The sequence below is a fragment of the Aedes albopictus genome, chromosome 2 (genome assembly GCF_035046485.1).
Source record: "Aedes albopictus strain Foshan chromosome 2, AalbF5, whole genome shotgun sequence".
Classification (NCBI taxonomy): domain Eukaryota; kingdom Metazoa; phylum Arthropoda; class Insecta; order Diptera; family Culicidae; genus Aedes; species Aedes albopictus.
Window position 1 is genome coordinate 19,059,630 of NC_085137.1, and position 23,246 is coordinate 19,082,875.

The following is a 23,246-nucleotide window of genomic DNA, read 5'->3' on the forward strand; positions in this document are numbered from 1 at the left end:
CAATACGAACAAACACAAAACGATTGGATAGCAAGGCCAGCGGATGACGTTTTCAAGGCTCAATAAATAAGTAAGTGAAAACAACAACAGAGAGACTTGGCAACGGTGCTCGTATGCTTGCAATGTGATAACTCCGGTCACACCTACCTGAGATATTCAAGTCCAGAACGTTTCCTGCTTTGTTACAGCTGCAGAGAAAGGGTTGCACTACACGCAATTATGATGTCGACAATGTTGTCGACGTCCCTTTGTTCCACAACATTCCCGCCTTCAAGAAGGCGGACTCTACAATCATAAATGCAAGCAACTATGACAACCGGCCATAATGTTTCAATTTCCGTACTAGGACGTGTACTGCGAAGACTCCTAGATAGTGATGCAACTGCAGTCTTATTGGAGGGGCACTCTCTAAGATTTCCGAGAAGTCGATTTACGCAAATTTCCAGTTATAGGAGAAGTAAAAACAGCAGACAATTCATTGCATTCAGATTCGTTCTACTCACACGTGTCGATCGCATACAACAAAAAGAACCTTACTTTGCCGATGCTTTTCATCGAATCTTTGACCGCCCATACTGATAATGGGAATGGATTTCTGGGATAAGTTTGGGATAAAACCGGTCATCTGCGGAATCACGGTTAGCTTGAGTTCAAAAGAATATATAGCAGGTGAAAACTTTAGCGAACCGTCAACAAGAGGAGTTGCAGACGACAATCCAGGGTTTTCCAACATCAGGGAGCCATGATCAGCTAGGCAGAACGAACTTTACCACCACAAAATCGAAACCGGTGATGCTGCTCTGTTCAAGCAAAAGTACTAGTTTGCTCTAGAAGATCTGAACAAAGAAATTATGCTTGGATGCTAAAAAGTTTGATTCTGTAGGTACTAGTCCAGGAAGCGTACCCCATTCCACAAATCGCTTCGATAATCAATAACCTAAACGGATTAAGGTTCCTCTATCTTCGATCGATCATGAATCAGCATTTTGGCAGATACCCTTAGAAGAGGAGTCGAAGTAAAATATGGCATTCAGAATTCCGCAACGTGGTCACTACCAATTTATAGTTGTCCTTTTGGGATTCTCGACGGCCAGTCAGGCTTTCAGTTCAACCTAAAGTATTCGTATATCTGGACGATCTGGTAGTGACAACCGAATCCTGCTTTTTACCTCTTTTCTCTTCAAATGCTTCTGATATGCTGGATACAATTTTTTGCTTCCAAGTCACAAAAAATCGGGTATACTAAGGTCTTTTTTACACGGGGGATCCCGAATTAAACCCGTGTAAAAAAAGTGAAAGAAATCTGAAGATATTGAAAATTTCATCACTTTCAGATATTCGAGGATTGTTTAGAGAAGGGAAGGCGGCAAGGGATGGTTGATGGCTGATGGGAAGCAGCGTGCATACTGGTTCCAAGGAAGATTTCTGAGGATATTAAGGGGTGTTGAGATCTGTTTAAACGAACGAAGCGAAGGATCAAGGACACTGTCACGAAGTGGTCAAGAGGATATAATTCCTTGTATGGGTATAAGTCTCAGGAGTCTTCCAGGAAAGTTTCGACAGATCCTTATACGATATCAATATTTTTTAAGTCTTCTACTGATACGCAACATTCTATAGGTCTATGAAAGGTTCAATAAAGCAATTATGTCTAAAAATGTTGAAGATCCTCAATACATTCTCTCGAATAAAGGCCTCAAGATCTACAAGTTTAATCAGTAGGTTGGTGCTACATACATGACACGATGCAAAATCCTACATGTCCATAAAGCAGAATTCTGTAGAGAACTGGTTTTAAAATATGTTCTGGGTTCTCCGCGAGTAAAGGCTTATGATCCATATGCGTTATCATTGAATTATTGCTACAATATTGGTGCGGTGTGATATCCGACAGGTTCATGGAGCATGGTGCTGTACAGAACTATTTTTTTCAAAATGATACGGTGCAACATGGAGCGTTGTTTTGCAAAGAACTTAATTCCATATATGTTCTTTGTCATCTAAGAACTTCCGCGAGTAAAGCCCTGAAGATCTACAAACATTATCAATGGTTTGTTGCTACATTACTGATACGGTCCCATTAGCTCGTGCTCGAACCGGAATTTTACCGATTTTTTTGCTGGTAAAAACTGTCCGGATCGGTGAAGGTGTTCCAAAGTTATGGCCATTTCAGTGATCCGGATCAGCATGACCGATAAAACTGGTTGTATATAAAACTGAACCAATCCCCATCATGCGACACATCAAACTGCGACGATTTTTGTAACCTTTAGAGCATGGTTGACGAATTTTGTGCAGTAATCAACACTGGAGACCAGAAATTCCACGATGCCTAATTCGGCTGTTCGGGCTCGCTTGGAAGTTAACCATCAATTTCCCGATCAGCCTAGATAGCTGTGTAGTGTCGGTAGCGGTTGTCTCAATTGGCTAAGAATAACACTACGGATCGCCTGATCCAGTTGTAAGAGTCCACTAAACAGGTGACCCCTAATTCATGGTATTATGCGGCTTTATGCTTACCGTGCCAAGGAATGAATGGTTAGGAAGGTCTGATAAAACCCTAACCACAAACGGAGCCTGTGGAGAGTTAGGGCGTCCTCCACAGTATTACGCCCTTACTGCGCTAACCGGAGCAATAGTGCAGTGGACCTTGCGTTTCTTCGAGATAATCAGTTGCCCATCTTAAGTCTCAAATTTGAGGCTAAATAAGGGCGGGATTATTCAAATGTTGTAAATTAGCTTACATTACTACCTATATGGGTTCGCTTAAAGCGTTTTCGCCATTGGCGTCTTTCAATTGACACCGATTTGGTTTGTCGTTGATATTTCCTTTTTGTGCTGTGATTGTGAAGAGTGTAATCCTGTCTAGTTTGGGTAGTGGCTACGGCTAGGAAACCTCAGATCAATTTTCAGCGTAAAAAGCGTGCTTAGCCCAAGTGGCTCTTCTTCATTTTCGTAGGGTAACTTCTGTATGGTATACCTTGTGAACCCAGTTTTGCTTCTTTCATTAAAAATGAAGTGTCGTGCCTCGAGCATGCTATATCTTAGTATGTTTCAACCTTCCCTTATGGATGCCTTCAAGCAAGCTCTTGTACTCAGCATCTTTTCGCTGATATTTGGCAGTATTGCTACGATGCACAGTTCGAAAAAAGAACCTGTAAAATTATGACGGATCGAATGTAACAAAAGGACCCTGTCATGTATGATGGAAATTTTTGTGCGATCTTAAAATTACATTGCAGATATCTGTTAGAAAATATAAAGAAAAATTGAACTCCGAGCGAGAATTGAACTCAGATTCTTGGGGTGTGAGTCGCACGCCCTAGCTCTCTCGGCTATCTCAGCTTGTTGAAGAGTAGGCAGTCAAAGTTAAACTGCTTCTACCATAATGCACGCATTCCCGACATGCTCCGGCTGCTGCAGAGAGTACTGTGAGAGACAACGGGGAAACCGCCACAGCTGCGAGCAGCCGTTCGTTTAGCTGATGACGGAGAGTGACTGGCATGATTTATAGCAGATGCATGTAAATTTAAAGCGAATATGCTTTAAAATCTGTAAACAAACCGTCTGACCAGCAGCGGGCTGCTCGGCTGACGTTCAATGTTGGTGATTTACATTTTTCTGCCGCAAATTTTAGTTAATCTTCAATTTACGTGCTGCTTAACTTTCATATTTTTTTGCTGTGTGGTTACATCATCTGAAATAGCTCAAACATTAATTTGAGTTGCTTCAGTTTGATGGATTACTTAGGTACATAGTACAGTTCATGTTTTTTTTTGTTTCGTAGGTTTTCGGCTCTTTCAGTCTTCAAAGCAGCTTAAACGACTATTTGACATTTCGACGTTTCGACGTATATTTCGTCTTCTTCAGGAATTTCTATATTGTGTGCAAACAATTTTGGAAAATTATAATTAATTTAGGCTAGTTTTTAAATTTTAATGACTAGTGTAGTGCAACTTACAGAGGCTTCGTTTTGTTGTTAGTGTACGTGTCTTGCTTGACTTGTGACTGTCGGCGATGACGTCGTGGATGACCTAATCACCGCGATCCCCATTGAAAAACTTCAACAGATTTTGGACGTGTTCAACAGCTATGACCTCCATATCCAGTTTACCCACGAACTGGAAATGGACAACAAACTGCTAAACCTAGATATGCTACTAATACGACACCAAAATCAACGGATAACAACTGAATGGTACTCAAAACCGATAGCTAGTGGTAGGTTTCTCGATTTCCTCTCGTATCATCCCACGAAGATGAAACAAAACGTTGCCAAAAATTTCGTTCAGCGAGTAAATCGGCTATCAACGGGCTTAACAGACGAAGAAAAGCACAGGATAATTGATAGACAATTGAAACTGAATCATTATCCGGCTAACCTTCGCCACGGAATCGAAAACAGGATGAATGAACGACATCGCCAAGGCCGACCTGAAACGAAGATGAGGAACAGTATTTGTCATGAGTTGACTGAATGGCATGTGTCAGATTAGGGGTCTCCATTTGACTTTCTTTGCACTTTTAGTGTTCCTTCGCAAAATTTGCGTTTTCAGGCGTCCCTGCTCAATAAACTAGGGAACCTGTACTAATTGGTAGCGATTAAATTTTATAGATAACTCGCTTCCATTGCTACTCCAAGACAGTTTCAATGTGGTTTTGTACCTACAACGCCCTCCATTGTGGTATACCATAACTATTGCTTTGAAAGAAGTTTGTCCTCTGCGGTCTGTGCGGACCTACGAGGTATTCCTGAATGGAACTCTGATCTGTTCAAGTTCAAAATATCTTCAGATAAACTATTCTTTTGTATAGTTACGAATCTCTAGCTTCCGCTTGAGAATTATAGCTACATAATCAACTTAGTGAGCCCTAAAAAGCTCTGCTTACTTCAAATCTCCAGGTGCAAATGGGGGTTTGTCCTATTTTTCTCCAAAGGGATTTGAGTATTTCAAACATGTTTTGAACTCTTGTAGTTTGCTATTGGGTATTTTCATGGCGTGAAATTACTCTATAGTTTTATCCCGTGCGTTGTATAAAGAAGGAATGCGTTCCAGATTCATCTGGTTACCTTGTTCTTTCTGAAATGCTTGAAACGCATTGTCGATTATCACATCTGTGATGTTCGGCTGGCTGACATGGCTATTCATGTGAACTCACATGCCTCCCAATTTTTGATGTCCAGAGTGACTCTTATACACAAAGTTGTATACGTTTTCAAGAAAGTACTCGCTCAAACGTAGTTTTTGCTTGGGTGATTTCTTGAATAATAAGGATGCTTTCGATGCCGTGCAATTCAATGTCATATTGAAAGTCACATGACGTCATAAGCTACCTCTAATGAGCTATAGGCTCACTTTACGCTTATGCGTTTTTTGTCCTTTTCAGGGCACTGATTAAACCCGTTGCGGTATGGGCTATGAGCTCTCGTTGCGCTTATGCGTTCATTCCCTTTTCTAGGGTACTCCTTCCTATTTCATCACCTTTCCCTTTCCCTTTCCTAATTCCCATCCCTTGTCCCATGCTTCCTCAGGTAAATGATGAAATAGGCTTATATGTATGGCGATGGCACAAATGTCCCAAATGGAGGATAACGTGCCTCTGGAGCCGGCCTTCTGATACCTGATAATAGCCTAATATTCAAGATGGCGGCTGTTCAACAGTTTTAGGCTTTAAACCCATGCATTTTGGAGTATATTTTGTATGAAGAAGCTGTCTGGAATCCAAAAATGTCAACCAGAATATCAAAGATGGCGGTCGAGAATTCAAGATGGCGTCTGTTTATTGGAGTTTAGTCCCTAAAACCATGCAATATGATTATATTTGATATGGTGAAGATGTCAGGAGTCCAAAAATAGCGACCAGAATATCTAAAATGGCGGCTCAAAGTTCAAAATGACAGCTGTTTAATGAAGTTATAGGCCCTAAAACCATACAATAAAGGTACGTTTGGTATAGGAAAGATATCTGAACTCCAAAAATGGCGACCAGAATATCCAAAATGGGGAGTGTTTAATAGAATTTCAGCCTCTAAAGCCATGCAATATGGGTATATTTGGTATGGAGAAGATGGCCGGAGTTCAGAAATGACGACCAGTTAGTTACATACCCAACTTAAGGTGATACGGGACGCCGTGTTAATTTTCCTATCTTCACTCTCTAACAATTTGCCTCGCGATTTTGAAGATGTTAATCTCGATTTCTATCGTACATCGAGACTGCAAAACAATCAGCATCAAGGATGTTTTCGATCACCTGGAAATCGTTTGACTCATTTGCCCATAACTCAGTTCAAAAGCCTTGTATTGAAATGTTGGGTTCGACAAAGTTGCTGATTACTGTTAATCCTACAATTATCACCAAGGACGCCATATTCTAACATCAATATTTACGTCGTAAAAGTGTTAGTACCACCTACTCATAGGGTAAGAAATCAAACTTTGAACTAGTCAAATTGTAATCTTAATTTGAACCATTTCGAAATTCATTAAAACGACGTATTTTTAGGCAAATATTGTCCCTAAAAAGATGGTTAACAGCTTTCCGTAATATAACCTGATAACATGGACTTTAAAAGCATTGAAAAATGCGTTTTTGTCATGGAAAACAGGCAATTGAAAAATCACTGTGATTCCACCCATTTTCCCCCAGAGAAAGCACATTTTCGGTGCACTCGTACAGCCCATGCATTGTATCACACGCAACAAGTGAACACGTCAAATGAAAGCTTATTTCTCGTAGAATCGACCAACCGAATAATATTCCGCATTATTTGTCATAAAATTATCAAATTTAAGTAATTCTCACTGGGAGAATCTTATCTTGAATTGAACCATTTGAAATCTAGATTTGAACTAGTGAATGGGGGCGAGCTTCCAGTGTTGGCCTGCAGACTGCGCTAGTGGTTGCTTTGTTTACTCTTGGGCGATGGAAAATTCCAAATTTAGTTTTCGAATACCTGAAGGATTCCGAACATTCTGAGCTGAAATTCCACTGCCTAATGAAAAAGAGTTATGAGAATTAGCAGATCCATGTGATTTTTAGTTGTTTAGCATGAAATTGGCTGTTGCGGGAATTGCTCGAGCTGCTGCCGCCACTAGTTCAAATCTAGATTAAAATTGGTTCAAATTATGATTACGATGGTTCAAATTAAGATTAAAATCACTATTGACAAATAATTGAATTTCTCAATGAAATTTGGTGCAAATGTTAACTTTTTGCCACTTTACGGAAAGCTAATACCCGTGGCTTTCATATACGTGAGACCTTACCGTAGTAAATTATTTCCATGTGGATGAAAACATCGATCAAAAGTCCGCTGCTTCAGAAAGCCGCAATTTGGTTCAATTCATGATTACCTACCCTACTAAACGATCAGATTTTTCGGAAAAACAGTAGAGTAAAGTGGGGCAAAAGTTCGAGTGGGGCAAGAGTTTCTTTTGAAGTTTTTGGGCTCAATTCAAATTATTTCTTTCGGGTGTCAAGGTTGTTCGAAGCCTTTTTGAAAAAGAGTCTTTCACTCCAAAAATTATGGAAATTGATCAATACTTCGAAAAGTTATGGCAAAATGTTGTTTTTTTATCAAAAAATTGTAATATGCGATGGTCCTTCCAACGCATGGAATGGAATTGTAATGAGATCGAATTCGATATTTTATTTTGGGGCGTAACTACGTATATTTTGAAGATGCTTTAGCATGTATAACTTTTTGCAAAAAAAATTTGGATATCATATTTTACCCATAGTGGGGCAAAAGTTCGAGTCATGTAGCAACTTTAGGTAAAAGCCTAAAATTCTGCAAAATGTACATATTATCTCTAAAAATGATGGAATTAGTGAGAAAATGCGATCAAAGTTGAAATAAAATGTTGTTTCATCTGAATTTGGCGGAAAACTACTAATTTTTGGTGTAGTAAATTTAACCCTAATTTGGGTAAAATCCAGATCGAACTTTAAAGTGTATTTCAGTTCCAACATCAAATATTAATTGGTATTAGGTATTCAGATTACCAAAGCGTCGAAAAAGTGTGTTACGGTGAAAGAAAATCCACAAACACCCCAGTGGTGGGGCAAGAGTTCGAATTAGACACACACATACAAAAAGTGTTGTAACTCAAAATTGAAAAGACATTTGGCGTAACTTTGTTCAGCAAATTTTTAGCTCATGGATAGTAGAATCACCAGACGGTATTCATTTATTTTTATCTGCTTCGATTTCTTGAAAAAAGTTGAATTTTCAACTAAGGTCGAACTTTTGCCCCACCTTACTCTAATCTACAACTTTGTTGAACCCAACATTTCAATACAAGGCATCTATAAACTGAGTAATGGACAAATGAGTCAAACGAGTGCTATGATCTTCTGATCAGCATGTGCACTGCAAGTGAGCATACACACTGATAAGTTTTTGTTCCATAATATGAAGTAGAATCTGAGATTACCATCTTTGTACAGAGCAATGGAGGATATTTCCTCGACCGTCCCGTTCGCCCTTAAGTAATATGTATCAAACTTGTACCACCTTAACTCTCTAGCCCCTATTGATACCGACCATTAGAATCTCGGGCACATCGGTACTGGATATGCAGCAATCGAAATAATGCAAACGTTGAGAATTTCATCGATTTTATGTCGATCCAAGCTGGTGAGAAATACAAAACCCAAACAAATAACTCAAGCACATATGTACCAAACGAGCAGAACTGCTTCAATCACTTTCCCAGAATCGCTCGTCTCAACAAGCCGCCACGCCAGACGTTTATTGATCTTATTGCTCAGCCGGATTCCATTCCCCCGTCGTCCCACCCGCGATCGATTCATAAATCCAACTCGATCAACTGGCAAACTGCTGACTAGTAGTGTCCAATCCAAACGAATGGATCAACAGCTCTCGTATCCGGCTGCTCAGCACTGCTGTGAGAGGTGCCCTAGTCGCCGTCAGCAGTATGTGATCTTTGTGAAGCTAAACACTGTGGCACCCGCGCGTAACAACAACAGCTAGAAAGCTTGCTTACAAACACGCGCCACTGCTGCTCGCGGCTGTGATTAATCGTGATCGATTACTTTCCACCTACCATCAAACAGAGCGTTTAGAGCGGGGCGGGGGCTTGAACACACAAAAAGGTTATTGTCGCCTGTACCTTTTCGGTGGCGTGTGTCCGTCCGGACCGGACGGTCTAACAAGCGATATGTTAGGTTCTTATGATGACGTGGTGTAGTATTGCGGTAGTTGACGAACGATCGTGTGTGATCATCCGACTTACTGCCTTAGCTCGAGCACATGATTCAATTAATTAGTCACACTCTTCTACAACCTCGGTCGGTTGGGTGCTATGATCTTCTTATTTTCACGGGGGCACGTGATACTACAGTCAAAAAAATGTTAGATGATCGTGATCCTCAAACTGTAGTCGTGTGCAGTGGAATGATACACATTGATAGAATGGAAATGAACATGTTCTACTATTACAACAGCAGTTGATTAATATCAATGCCTAAATTACAAACTCCGGTCCGTTCCTTTTGATAGATGATCCACTTTACTTAAGGATAGACCCGTTGGAATCCCAAGATGGCCGACTTTTGCACCTACACACGATTTTAAGGGCACGATTTTCATTGAAAATTAAACCAGCGCATCGGATTTTCTTATTTTAGGCTTATTACAAGTGAGAAAGAACAAAATAAAAATCTCTAACGGTAGTTCACTTCTTGAGATTTTTGCATCTGAAGTTTATTTATTTCTCTTTCTATACAAAATAATAGCACAAAATAATAGCACAAATTATTTAATAACCATCCAACGGTTCTCAAAGTATATGCTACTATGCGGCAATAAAGCTAATGTACTTGATTAACTGTTATGAAAACATTCAATACTGCGCTTAAACGAAGGATAGCTTCTCATACTCCTGCAATTTCTAGGTAATTCGTTCCATGTTTTAATTGCCCTGTGCTGAAAAGAATTTTTTTATCTGTATTAACGAGATTTTTAGCCCTAGGCTAGTTCATCTCGGGACCCCACGCTTTACTTCCCTTCCGAAGGAAGAACTCACATTTTGTGAGTTTGTCGGGAGTGGGATTCGATCCCAGGTCCTCGGCGTGATAGTCACGTGTTCTAACCATCACACCAGGTCCGCTCCACAGCTGCTGAAAAGAATGTTTTAAGTTATCGGATACACTTCTGGGTACAATTAATACAGGTGCCCTAGGTGATCTGGCGTACGTGAAGAAATTCTCAAGATAAGTCGGAGGATTGTTTAGAATTTTAAAAGTTTGTGTACAAAGCCCAATATTTAGGGGTAGGTGGGGCATAATGAGCAGCTTAAGCATTTTGCCACCAAATCCAGTAAATTAAGCGCAATCGATGTATAATTTTGTCGTATAATCCTCTTTTGAACCTTAATTTACAAAAACTAATCGTTGAAATTTCGAATATAGTTATAAATATTGCAAAATTTAATGTTTTTAAAAACGTATAAAATCGTGGATTGCGTTTTAGGGGTGGGGCATAATGAACACCCTAGGTGGGGCAAGATGGTCAATTCCTGTTTTGTACACAACCAAATACTAACTGACTGTTCTTGTCAATGATAAAGCATACCGGCAACAACCAATGATAATTTGAGGGGATTATGAGGTTTAATTTGTAGGGAACTGTGGGGTTCCATGTAGTATACTAATAAGGCATTTTTAAACGCTGATGATTTACAGATACTGATTTTTTAAAGCTAATAAATTGGAAATTAATGATAAAACCTTACTATATGCATCGTAACAGAGAAAACCAAAAGTGAAAATCGTTTGTTAAAAATGTTAAAAATTTTCATCATTTTTCTATCAGTTGCTCATTTTGCCCCACCCTACTATCAACTTTTTAAAGTATATGTTTTTAACAAAATAATTATACAAATATTTTGAAAGTGTTACAAATACATTTAATTGACCTAGTAAATATCATGAAATTCGATAGATACCCATTACGTTCTTATTTCGATGCCAAAACCTTATTTTAGGTCAGCTGATTCTTATAATATTTCCCCAGTACATGACCACTTCACGCATTTTGACTATTTTTTCAAAGCAAACGGCTTTTTTGACAAATGTTTCGTCATCAATTCATTGGATTTGAGGTAATTAAACTACAATCAAACGATTTGTTATGAAAATCTGGGAATTTACCGTCAAAATACAAGGTGCTCATTATGCCCCGCTTACCCCTAAATGGCTAACAAAACTTCAACCAAGCAGAAGCTTGGAATATCTAGAGATGTGATCGTACTTCTTAAGATTGAAAACATACCGAGTGAATGCTAGGTTAAGTTTACGTAAGTTTTTCTTGGACACTGAAGAGTAAAGAACATCTCCATAATCAAAGAGAGGAATAAGAAGAGTTCTGGCCAATTTAAACCTAGTATGTTGTGGAGTGCATTTCTTAAGAGCAACCAGTGAGTGAAGGGCTTTGTAAACTTTACTACAGATAGCGTTGACCTGATCGTTCCATGTCAATTTACAATCCATTAGTATTCCAAGATTTTTACAACGTCAGAATATTCGATGACATCGTTGCCAACTTTTATTTTAGGAGCATCAATAATTGTCACTCGTTTAGTGCTGAAGATAATCGTTTGAGTTTTTTTCGAATTCAAATTTAATCCGGTAAGTGTACACCAGTTAAGAATATTTTGGATATCAACATTCATTTTGTGCACACTATCTCTCAAGTTATGTATCGAATCAGAAATGTAAAGCTGACAGACATCAGCGTACAAATGGAATTTAGGGAAGGACAGAATAAGGGGTAAATCATTTATATGCATGGAAAACAAGAGAGGACCGAGTATTGATCCCTGTGGTATGTCACAAGAGACAAAGGCTCTATCCGATACAGTGTTATTAAAATCCACATATTGTGAACGTTGTAACAAATAGGAGTGAATCAAATTCACTGATGATGAATCAATTTTAAATTTCACCTTTAACTTACTGCAAAATAAATTGTGACTAATGGTGTCAAATGCTTTGCTGAAGTCTAACAGGGCCATAACAGTAACCATTTTCTTGTCAAGCGCCTCTCTTACATCATTCTCAACTTTGATCAAGGCAGTAACAGCATAGACTAATTTCAAGACCTCGATGTACCAAAGAAAACCATCAAATTTTGTGTGTCCAGTCCGGTACCCAATAAATAATCATAAACGTGTATTTTTTCCGTGTAAATTGCCTTTTGTGTAAATTATTTTTAGCGTGTTACATAGATCTGACAGCTCTGACAGTAAGGGACTAAACATAAATTACTACAAGTGGGTACCAAGGATTGTTCACAATCTGCGAATTTGACTGCGGAAAAAAATGCGACCACGACGCCGTTGGTAACAGTGCTGCAAGATTTTCGATACCCTGACTGGAAAGGATACAATAGTTTTTGACGAGATAAATATTCGTTAACTGCCCCCACTCGCATAACAGTCCCATCTTTGCTGGGTTTCCTATTCATATGGGGGCAGTTAAGTTGTTTAAAAAGTAGTGATTCAAATATCTTCGAGAGAGAGCGCAGAGAATGTTAATAGGACGATACTCCTTTTCAATGGTAGGATTATCAACTTTACCAATTGGTACACCTTTCGCAACGGGCTTTTGGAATCTTTCACAGTTTTTTTCTTCATAGGAGCATGCCGATCAAGAATAGATAAAAGAATATGATTGAAATGACTGAGGTTCTCGTTCAAATTTGTATAGTAATAAAGTCTGTCAAAACAGCAATTCCGCAAATCAGCCAAAAAGGTATCTTTGTCAATTTTATGGTAGTCACGAGCCCTGGTTTCGATTTTGAGTTTTTGAACATATATTCCACACAGATGAATTCATGATCGCTGATGCCACCCATCGATGATTGGTATGCATTGTTGATATTACAAGTACAGTTGCCCATTAGTAAATCAATAACTGATGGTTGTGAACCAAGTTTGTGACAAGTTGGCCAAGTATCAATTATTTTAAAGATAGTTCACTTAGTTGATCAGTTAGAGTACGAGTTTGTGATGAATCATGTTTCAACATATTGACATTAAAATCACCCATTACCAGTATATTTGGTTCATTCGAAGATAGTTTAGAGTATAGATAGTAGAGTAAACATAGATCCGTGATGATGAATCCGTTGTATCCAAACGAACTGTCAAAATCTGTATCCAAACGAGCATGACGTCATGATTCCAACAACACCAATGGAGCGCATGACGTCATATTCAACCATCGCACTCTTGAAAAATACTATTCACACGCTTGAAACATTTCACTCAGAGATGTCCGCGGATCTATGTTTACTCTACTATCTATAGTTTAGAGATTATATTGAAAATAGTGTCCAACTTTGACATATTCACATCAGGAGGTTTATATACAACACCACATACCAGATTAGCCAGACTCAACTTAATAAACAGATAGTCGACATCACTATCTTTGCCGGACTTACATATTACAGAAAATTTTAGATTTGATTTCAAATAAAAGGCAACTCCACCTCCACGAGTTTTTTTACTTGTGCAGCTATCAGATCTTACTATATTGTAGCCATTTATTTCATTTCAACAATCTTATTTGTGACTGAAGGATTGAGCCAAGATTTCGTAATAGCTAAAACATTTAGTTCGGATTTGAATAAAAGAGTTTGATAACTATAAATATTACTCAAAAGGCTTCGAGCATTATGGAGACTAAGTTTCAAAAAGTTTCTAGAGAATTTCTCCAGTAACATCTTAGTTTGTGAGTAATCCAAGTAATGCAGATTTACGTTTTTCTCATACACGGATTCACCAGAACGTGCAGGATGTGAGAGTACAGTATACGAAAAATCAGAATTTGAAAGTACATTAGCATTAGTATCACTTACGTGCATCAGATTGATATTACAGTGGTTTTTCGGTTTTATCACGGTCAAAAAAAATTTTACCGTGACATAAACGAAACCGTGAATTTGACGAAACGAGAAATAAATGTGATTTTTTTATTCTAAATCGTTCAGCTGCAAAATATATGAGTCGTAGGTCACATTTTTTACTAGTTTTAGTGGACTGGGCAATGCTGAAATGATTTAATATTGATTTCGGAATGTTTTCGAACAAGTGTGATAAAAACGAAATGAAAATCGTGATAAAATCGAATAGAAAACCGTGAATTTGATCGAGTAGTGATTAAAACGACTAGTGATAAAACCGAAACGCCACTGTATCTGTTTCGACCGAACCTCGTTTTTTGGTTGAAATTCTCTGATTTCAACACCTTCTGGCCAATAGAAACTATCACTAATAACATTAGCTAGATTTTCTGAGACACTGATTTTATAGGATATAACAGACAACTCCTTAATGTCCTTATTTCGGGGAACAAGTTTTACGCACTTCACAATAGAGTCATCAGTATCAATGGTCTCCCGTAGATATTCAACAATGTCGTCTTCAGTTTTCTCAATGGTAAATGGTGTGACATAAAACGATTTCAATTGTTCTTCATTTGAATCACGATGCCTTGTTTGACGATGTTTGCTGATAACTTTCAAACGGCAGTTTGTTGGGGCACACTATTGGAAGCAGGAGTAGCATGAGTCACAGGATTCTCACGAGTTCTAGTGGCAGCAGTAGTAGCGGAGCCAGTAGTCGTGGCTGTTCTGGTAGTGTTCGATGGAGCAATGACGGAGGCGGCGACAGAAGCTGAGACGGCGGTGACGGCAGCAGAGGTGACCGGAGAGACGGAGTTGGTGGTAGCTGTGGTGGCAGTTCTGGTACAATATTGAGCTGAGATTTCAAGACGTGTGTCCTTATATTAAAATGACAAGACACAAGTTTGGTTGTAGTTTTCACATTAAAACACAAAACTACATTGCAGTTATCCATGGAAAACAGCACAATTAGTTTCGCCCGAAAACCATGTTCAGACATTTGCTGTTATAGTTTATTTTCTTTCGCCAAACCGTTATGTGTCCGACAAACTTTTTGCTTTTTTCTACTCCGTGTATTTTAAATGGGTGCTGGGTACCCAGGTACCCTGTCGGCCACATAAGGGTTAAAATCTACCTTTTCGAGTCTGCTAGTTGTTGTCTAGGAAATTGTTCAAGAACATAAGTCGGACTCAAGAACAACCATCGTTGGCCGTTGATTGATTCTCGCTCATGAGTATTTCAACTTGCTTTTTCTACTGCACATCGGTCTACAGCTGACTGATACCGGTGCTATGGCAAAATTGGCACCAGTCTTCGTCTAAAACAAGACGATCGCGTCGTGGTAGACAAAGTAGGTAGGGCAACACGCACTCCTTCAAAGCAACGAGCAAGCCAGTATTCGATTACAACGCAGCGACGATCGCAGTCTGAGACAAAGCCAACGCAACTGTATTTTGACAGTTACTTATTGTGCCCCTCGCCGTGGTACGCGATCGCTAGTCGATCATTACTTTCCGCGACGCCGCCCTTCCTCATACCTTTTGATGGTTGTGCTTGAATAAAAATGCTTTCGCAGTCACAAATTGTGTCTCTTCCCCACATTGTGTAACGGCCTGGTCGGTGGTGCTGAGGCCCCCGACACGCGTTTACCTACGATTGTTGTCTCTCTGTTTTTGCTATTTCCCGTTTTTCGGTTATTGTTGTTTCGGATTGTCTTAAGAGAGTTTTTGCCGGGGGGTTTCGCCGCTATCGCAAGTTCGTAGTAGTGGCGGCGATGACGAATTGGTTTTGTCCGTCTATGGTACCGTTCGCTGCTTTTGGTAGACGTACATAGGTATACGTATAGTCTCCGTTAGCGCGAACGCTTGGAGAAAACAATTCGAAAATGCAAAACGAGTTCGATGCGACGACGAGGGGCTGCTTCGAAGACTTTTTCACACAGAAACGAGTCGGGTCGCCTCGATGGGCGACGATCAAGCGGAATCCGAAACTTTGGTAGGAAGGTGAGCCTATGGTCGGGAATTCATTTAATTGATAAAACGAGTTTTAACGCTCGGTTTTGGGAAATTTATGCAAATTACAGAACTAGCTGGCTTGATAGTGACGGCCTGTTGGATCCAGGTACCTTGACCTTGAACGTTTCGCTTTCGGAGGTTTTGTCATACCTTTTCCTGGGTTCTTTGACACTGACACATAATAAATCGATTCCCGGAGCGCTCCTCAATGGGGCCTATTGGAGGTGCTGGTAGTTTTATGGCAGCGCCCTGAACCCTTACAAATCGCTGTACAAGGAAATCTGCTTATTACAAGAGGTGTCGGTTATTAATGGTGTTTCTGGTTTGTCTCGGGCGCTACGCTTTTCGGTGATGTAATACGGTTTTGTGATGAAGTGGTAGCTTTTTATGGGCATGACCGGCGATTGTCGGTTATTTATGGTGCTTCGGAGCAATATTTTGCAAGTGTTGAATAATGTTACAGTTGATTGAAAATCACCTTTTATGGGAAAGTTGTAGTCTCCTTTTTGGGTCTTGTTGATAGTTTCATATCTCGGTAGTGAATCATGAACTGACAAATCAGAAACAATGCAAATATAACCACTGGAACTGGCTTGATCAACTTCAACTCACGTTTGACCATTTTTTACTGAAATTCACAGCACAAACAATCAAATCCTCAGAATCCTAAGAAGAGCCAAAATGTCAAGTATCATTGTTTATTCCTGGGAAACCCAAATATCAGCTCCAAAATGACCAACAGTTTTCAAAGCAACACAACAACATCGTTGCGTACAGTTCGACCACATAACACCTTTGATGCTCGGTGGAACTGGCAACACTGAATCAAGAGTTATTGGCAATACAGGAGTTGCCAATTGTAAGTGTAGAATAAGCCTAAGTTAAAACACACATTAACCTTCACTTACCCGACCCACGACAACTCATTTTCAAAATGCTGGCATTTCGTCAATTTTCATCCGATTCATCCAAAGTCGCCCTCAAACGATCATAAATTGGTGCTAGTTTATTATACTCAAGTGGCCATGCAATATCCGGAACCATTTCGGTGATAATCCGGATTGTGCTGGGATTAGGGGGTTGCCAAAATAGCTAAAAGTGATTATTTCGTGTTTTATTCTGTTTAACCATCGATTTTCAGCGAAATTTTTGTTGCGAACGGTGAAACACGACTGCGATAACCAGATTTAAATAAGTTGGCCCAAAAAAAACAAAAAAAAGGTTATCAATTGATGTCTAGAACGATACGTTTTAGTTCATGATAGAAGGAACTAGGATGTTGTTGTTAGGTAATTTGACCATGAACTAATAAGAAAATCGGGTGAAGTACTGTTACTTTTAATTCCAAGAATCTGCATCCTTTGACAGATACGTACTGCGACCTCAACTGTAAGGTCGTAACTGTATGGTATTCCCCTAACACGTCCAGGTTAATCATCATAAACTAATGTTACAATGTATTATAATTGACCGACATGTGAATAATTATTAACCAATATTTCATAAATTTTCAGTTATAGAAGCTGCTTGAAATCTGAGCTGCTGTCGATACGATATGGTATCCAGGTTCCGAACGTGCCAAATGTTCTTTGGGGTATTACTCGCTGAAACCAGGTCGCCATTTACATAAAGTTTGTGATTTTGAATTTTTCTTTCTTATTGGCTAGAAAACGATAAAAAAAGGATGAAAACCACTTTGATTGGGTTTTAAATTAATGGACCACTTGCTTGCTCTCTTGTATTTTCTAATTATTTCTTCCCGAGATTGCTCACAGGACTTTTTTCCGAGATGTCTCTATTTTTCTCAGGATTTCCTTCGAAGATCCTCTCAAAGATGCTCCAATAAGTCTTTGAGGAGTTTTTTTTGTAAGATTTTATCTGGTTTCCTTCTGATATCTCTGCGGAAATTTCTTACAAGGAATCTTGTAAGTTATTCCAGGACAACATTTCGAGAAAACTTTTTGAAAAAATCCTGCAAGAGCTCCGGGGCAACTATATAAGGAATCCCAAAAGGAGCATCCAGGATCTGGGCCCCTCATATGTATTGTATTAACAATATGTACTTTAAGAAATGAAACAAAAACTCTATGTATGTATATACTAGTCTACGTTGGTTGACGAAACTGAATAAATAAATTTCCGGTAGGACTTCCGTTAAAAGCTCTATGAATACTTAATCCCGATAAAATATGTAAAAAAAAACTCACTGTAACAAATCGAGCAAACAACTACGAAGAGAGCGTGGAAAAAGCTCAAAAGGAATCATTGGAAGATCTTCATGATAAATTTCAGTAATAGCTCCAGCAGAAATCCCAAATGATCTGGATCCCAAATTCAGACTCTAAGATACATCCCATGCCCAAACATGAAGGAATGTTATGAGAGAAGTCCCTAGAGAAACTTCAAGAGAAATCTCTCAAGAACTTTAAGAAAGTATCCCAACTGAAACTCCTGTATAAAATCAGGAATAAACTCTAAAAGAAAGCTCACGGGACTTTCTTGAACAAATAATAGAATAAACTGAATTTCTCCAGAAAATCTGTGAAAACCACTTAGAAGTCCTTGGAGAAGCTCTAGTAGAAATCCCAGGAATAACTGTTATGAAGCGAACACCGGAAGGAATCTCGGAAAGGAATCCCAAGAAAAACTATTTCCCGACAACATCTGAGGCTTTCCACGAAGCAGCACGAAAAAAATCATTTTTTTTTAATTTGGAATTTTTGTTTTGCATATAATTTTGCACAGCTGTTCTAATCAATATAAATAACCATTTTTTCATATCAAAAGTTCATATTTTGTCTCGACTAACTTTCAAATAGGGCCTATGAAAAAATGGAACACATGCAAATGAAAAATCATATCACTGAAACTGCTTGTTTGATCGGAAAACTATCTTCGGCAAAGTTGTAGATTAATAAATGGCGGCTCTCGGAAAAATATACATTGAAAAATTTATTTAGTTTTTCTTCTAAAAAACCTGAATTTTGTTACTAAAAATTAAATATCTCAAAAAGCTATTTTTTTACCTTCGTGATATTTTGTGAGAATAAAGTTCATTCTGTTAGCTACCATCTGTAGAAATTTTATAATGGTAAAAAAATGTACAAAAAAGTTATGGCAATTTGAACAATTTCGGTTGTGTGTTTTTTAGAGTGTATGACGAATTCACGCAAACTCGCCGTAGGGGTTTGGCAAAACTGTCTCAGAATCCGATGGAATTTCTTAGGTATAAAGACTATGTATTTTAAAGCAAGATTGCACACTTTGTTTTTTTTTTTTATTTATCTAGACTAATGGGAGTCCAAAACAACTGATTCAGGAGGTAGGACTTGGCATTTTTCGAATTTTTTGTTTTTCATATAAGTGTGGGCCACCCTACTCATCATTCAGTAATCCTTCAGCCAGATGATGGCCATTTTCTACAAATTGTTTTATGTTTAAAGCAATATTTTTATCAAATAAAAATGAACCTCACGTCGATCAATTTCACCCGAAATCACGGTACCTCAGAAATGCTTTTTTTCAAAAGTGCCCATCTTGCGATATATGGCAAAATTTTCAATAATTACAAAAATGTCATGTTTTGCAAATTGAAATAATTTTTCTTATTTGCATTTTTTAACCTTCAAAGCGTATTGATATTTTTCAATGTTATGAAAGTTCACATGATTATCAGTTGTTTTGGACTCCCAAAAGAATACGCTTTTTCTGCATTTGGCCGTATTAGATTTACTGTTTTCTCTCTTCTTCTAACATCTAACAATTAACCTGTAAATTTCGATATGGATAAGGGAGGAAACATATGAGCTTATAGAACTTTTTTATGTCAAAATACTGCAAAACAATAATGTGATACCATTACAGATTACTGATTGGTTGGAATATAACCCAGTTAGACTAATAAACCTTCACCGGCTTTCAACTGTCAGACACAAAATGGTAACGAATACTGATATGCATTGTACGAGAATTGTATGTTTCATTGTCTGCGATACTGCGGATGGTAATCACAGAATAAGATAATCTTCGAAAGATCGAGCGCCATAATCCAGGGTCACATATATCATATTTTATCGATTTTTCCTCATCGGACCTTGTGTACAAAAATAGCATTATGTTTTATAATTTTAAAACAACTACATATTGGTTCTCTCAGACTATCCCTAACCCTAACCACTAAAGTCGATATGGGCATCGACTAATCAAGTACCTGGTACCAGGTATTGTACAAAGAACTCCTGGAGAAATTTTCGGACGAGTCTCAGAAGAACTTTTCGGAAAAATCACAGAAGAAATTCTTTGAAGAACCTCAGAAGGAACTCTCGAAGAAATTTCTGAAAGAAACTCTAAGGGAACCCTAGAAGAATTTCTGGAAGGATTCAAGAAAAAAATGGGGATGAATTCCTGTAGAAAATACTGAACAATCGTGGGAACTCCAGTATAAATTTCGATAGAAATATCTCGGTGAATTTCAAAAGCACCCCTTGGAGAAGTTTCGAGATCAAGAGGAGGTATAACAACCACAACAACCAAAATCACTATTTTAGTTCTATGTTGTCTCGCAAACTTGCTGGTGGCTCTGTATTTCTACTTCCAAAAAATGATGAAGTTGAGGAAGTTTTTCTAAATGAATTCTGATTCCTGGTGTAATTCCTGAAAGAATCCCCGAAATAACTCCAGAAAGAATTTAAAAAAGGAAAAAGAGTTAATTCGAGAAGGAACTCCTAGAAAAAATAGGATCTCAAGTACTGTTTCTTCGAAAATTTTTTATCGAATTCCAAAAGAAAATCAAGCCGAATGGTACGGTAAAAGTAGATAACCTAGATCCCAAAAGGAACTTCTTGGGGAAATCTAAAAGAAGCTTCAAGTGATTGCAAAATTCCTTGAGGTTCCCTAAAAGTATCCAAGAAGAAACTTCTATAAGAACCCGTCAAGGAATACGTTGAGGAATATCATAAAATACTCATGTAGGTATGCCTTCCAGTAGGAAGTAAACAAATCCTTCTTTAAAATAAAAAAAAAGAAAAAGTCTTTGAATTCCAGTTCAACATTGCACCAGAACTTCAAATGCACAAATCTCAAGATGTAAACAACTTGTTTGGTTCTTGCTCACTTTATTCCACAAACGTCTCATCGTTTTGCAGTGTTCGGAGGTAAGATTTCTCGTAAATTTTCCTACAGAAATCATTCATCGTCTTATTTTTAGAGAATAAGGGGTGACCGCGGCGATTTTTCTGTGAAAAGGTAATTTTTCCGCGAAGTAAATCGTGCAAACTTAGTAACGCTAAAATATAGTTTCTCCAAATATGATCCAAAAAGTTTATATGAACGAGAATGTATATGTCCCCATCAGGGCGCATAATTTTCGAGCAGACGAGCTGAAGTTCACCGTACTGCAATTTTCATTCACTTGCCTGCATATTCATATTCAGCTGCTCGATACTCGTTTGTCAACTGAATGAAAGTCATTGAAAATTTGTAAACATCTTACAAAGTGTTAAATTGCTGATAAAATGTTAACGTTTCGATTACATTTAACGATGCTTTACACAAATCTTTACCCATTTCATTGTTGTGGAGTGATTTTGGAAGGAATCGTAGCCATAAACGTAGGTAATTAGGAAGATGTTTCTCGATCGGCTTCATATTCAATGACTACGAATTGACTGACTGTGTGAAGAGGGAGAGCGAAAATGAATTTGTTTGTTTTGAATATTCAGTGCAGAGTCATTCAAATTCGTGCTGTTTTCAGTCAATGACTGTGAACATTTTGCACCCTGGTCCCCATATAAACGTATACCAGGCTCATAGGCATGTACCGGGGGTGGCCAAAATGTTTAAGATAGGCAATATTTTCTCTCTCGCAGGAAAGTTCAACATGCTTCATGTTGATCGAATGCAGTCTTGTTAGAGATCACAGTCATTGGCACCTTTTCGTCGATATTCTGCTGCCTTTGTCTCCGACATTCGCAACACAAGCAATCAAACTACCGTACGAAACAAAAATGTCAAACGAATGCACTTAACCACGATTGCGCCTTCGGGAGACGGTTCGGCTTTTGTTATTCCTGTCTTCTTCCACAATGAGAGCTGTGTTGGCCATATGTGTGTCGTATTCAATTCAACAAGCAATGATAAACTAATATTAACATTCATAATCGGAATTCACTGAAATCCATGCGAAAAGCTAGAATTAGACAAATGTCATCGTGTCAGACGACATTGATTTGACCCTTTTTTATGTTTATTGATCTTCGTCCTACCGCTCGTGTTGTGTGTAAGAGGTAACGGTAGCCAATGAATGTAACGAAGCAAGCTGACACCCGACTGCGGCACCGAAATGAAGGTAGTGGAAAGTGTCGAATGTTTACAAGACTGATTGAATGCATAAAAAATTCTCAAATTTTGACTGTTTGTCAACCTATTTCATGTGTACAAATTGGAGCTCGATTGAGTAATCTTTCGCAAAGCTATAACCGTTCTCGTAAAACACTGTTTTTTGAACAACTAATGTTTAAACTGTCATATCTTGGAAACCAGTGAACTGAATTGAATGAAATTATTACCGTCCGAAATATTTGCTTCTATTCTAAATGTGTTGTAAGAGGTACACATAATAATTTGCAAAGTCATCCGAGTCAGCCCAAGTGCATTATAAAAGTTGTAAGTTGCAGCAAGGCCATGTGACCGTTTGAAGAATAGAGAATTGCACCGATGCCGGGGCACAATCGTAGTAAAACATTAATTGCGCTCGGGTCGTAAAATTATCATTCGGGCCCCGGCTCACACAAAATGACAAAGCATTGCGAACAAATTGGTGCAACTTTTTGCACCAATCGTGAAAAGCGACCGACGAACGAGTGAGAAAAGCAAGAAAATGCCCATTTATGCTAAACGGATCAACACAATTCCCATGGAAAGCGATGGGACCATTCGACTAGTTTTACCTGTCAAAAGTTGAACCCTTCTTGAACACTGTCGTAAACAGCTAGTAAATGCTGTTGTCATTCAGTGCCAAATTGAAAGCTTTCGTTTAGAGCCTTAACCCGACCGAGGGCATTGAACATAAGAAATAGGGTATCGCGCTACTTGGGCGGTGGCTTCTATATTCGTCTGTTTTCCACTATAACTCAGTCAATTTTGAACCAATTGACTTGAAATGTTGTACACGGGTAGATACTATACCTATCTCACTGCATTCCAAAAATGGTGTCAATTGGTTCAAATTTGACTGAGTTATAGCGGAAAACAGACGAAAATAGAAGCCACCGCCCAAGTGGCGCGATTCCCTA

The 23,246-nt window shown here is 38.5% G+C and overlaps 1 protein-coding gene across 5 annotated transcripts in view; it reads right to left on the bottom strand.

Annotated features, from left to right (window-relative positions):
* LOC109429573 (probable G-protein coupled receptor Mth-like 1) overlaps positions 1-23,246 on the bottom strand; it is a 427,950-nt gene that overhangs the window by 403,434 nt on the left and 1,270 nt on the right. The window lies entirely within an intron of this gene.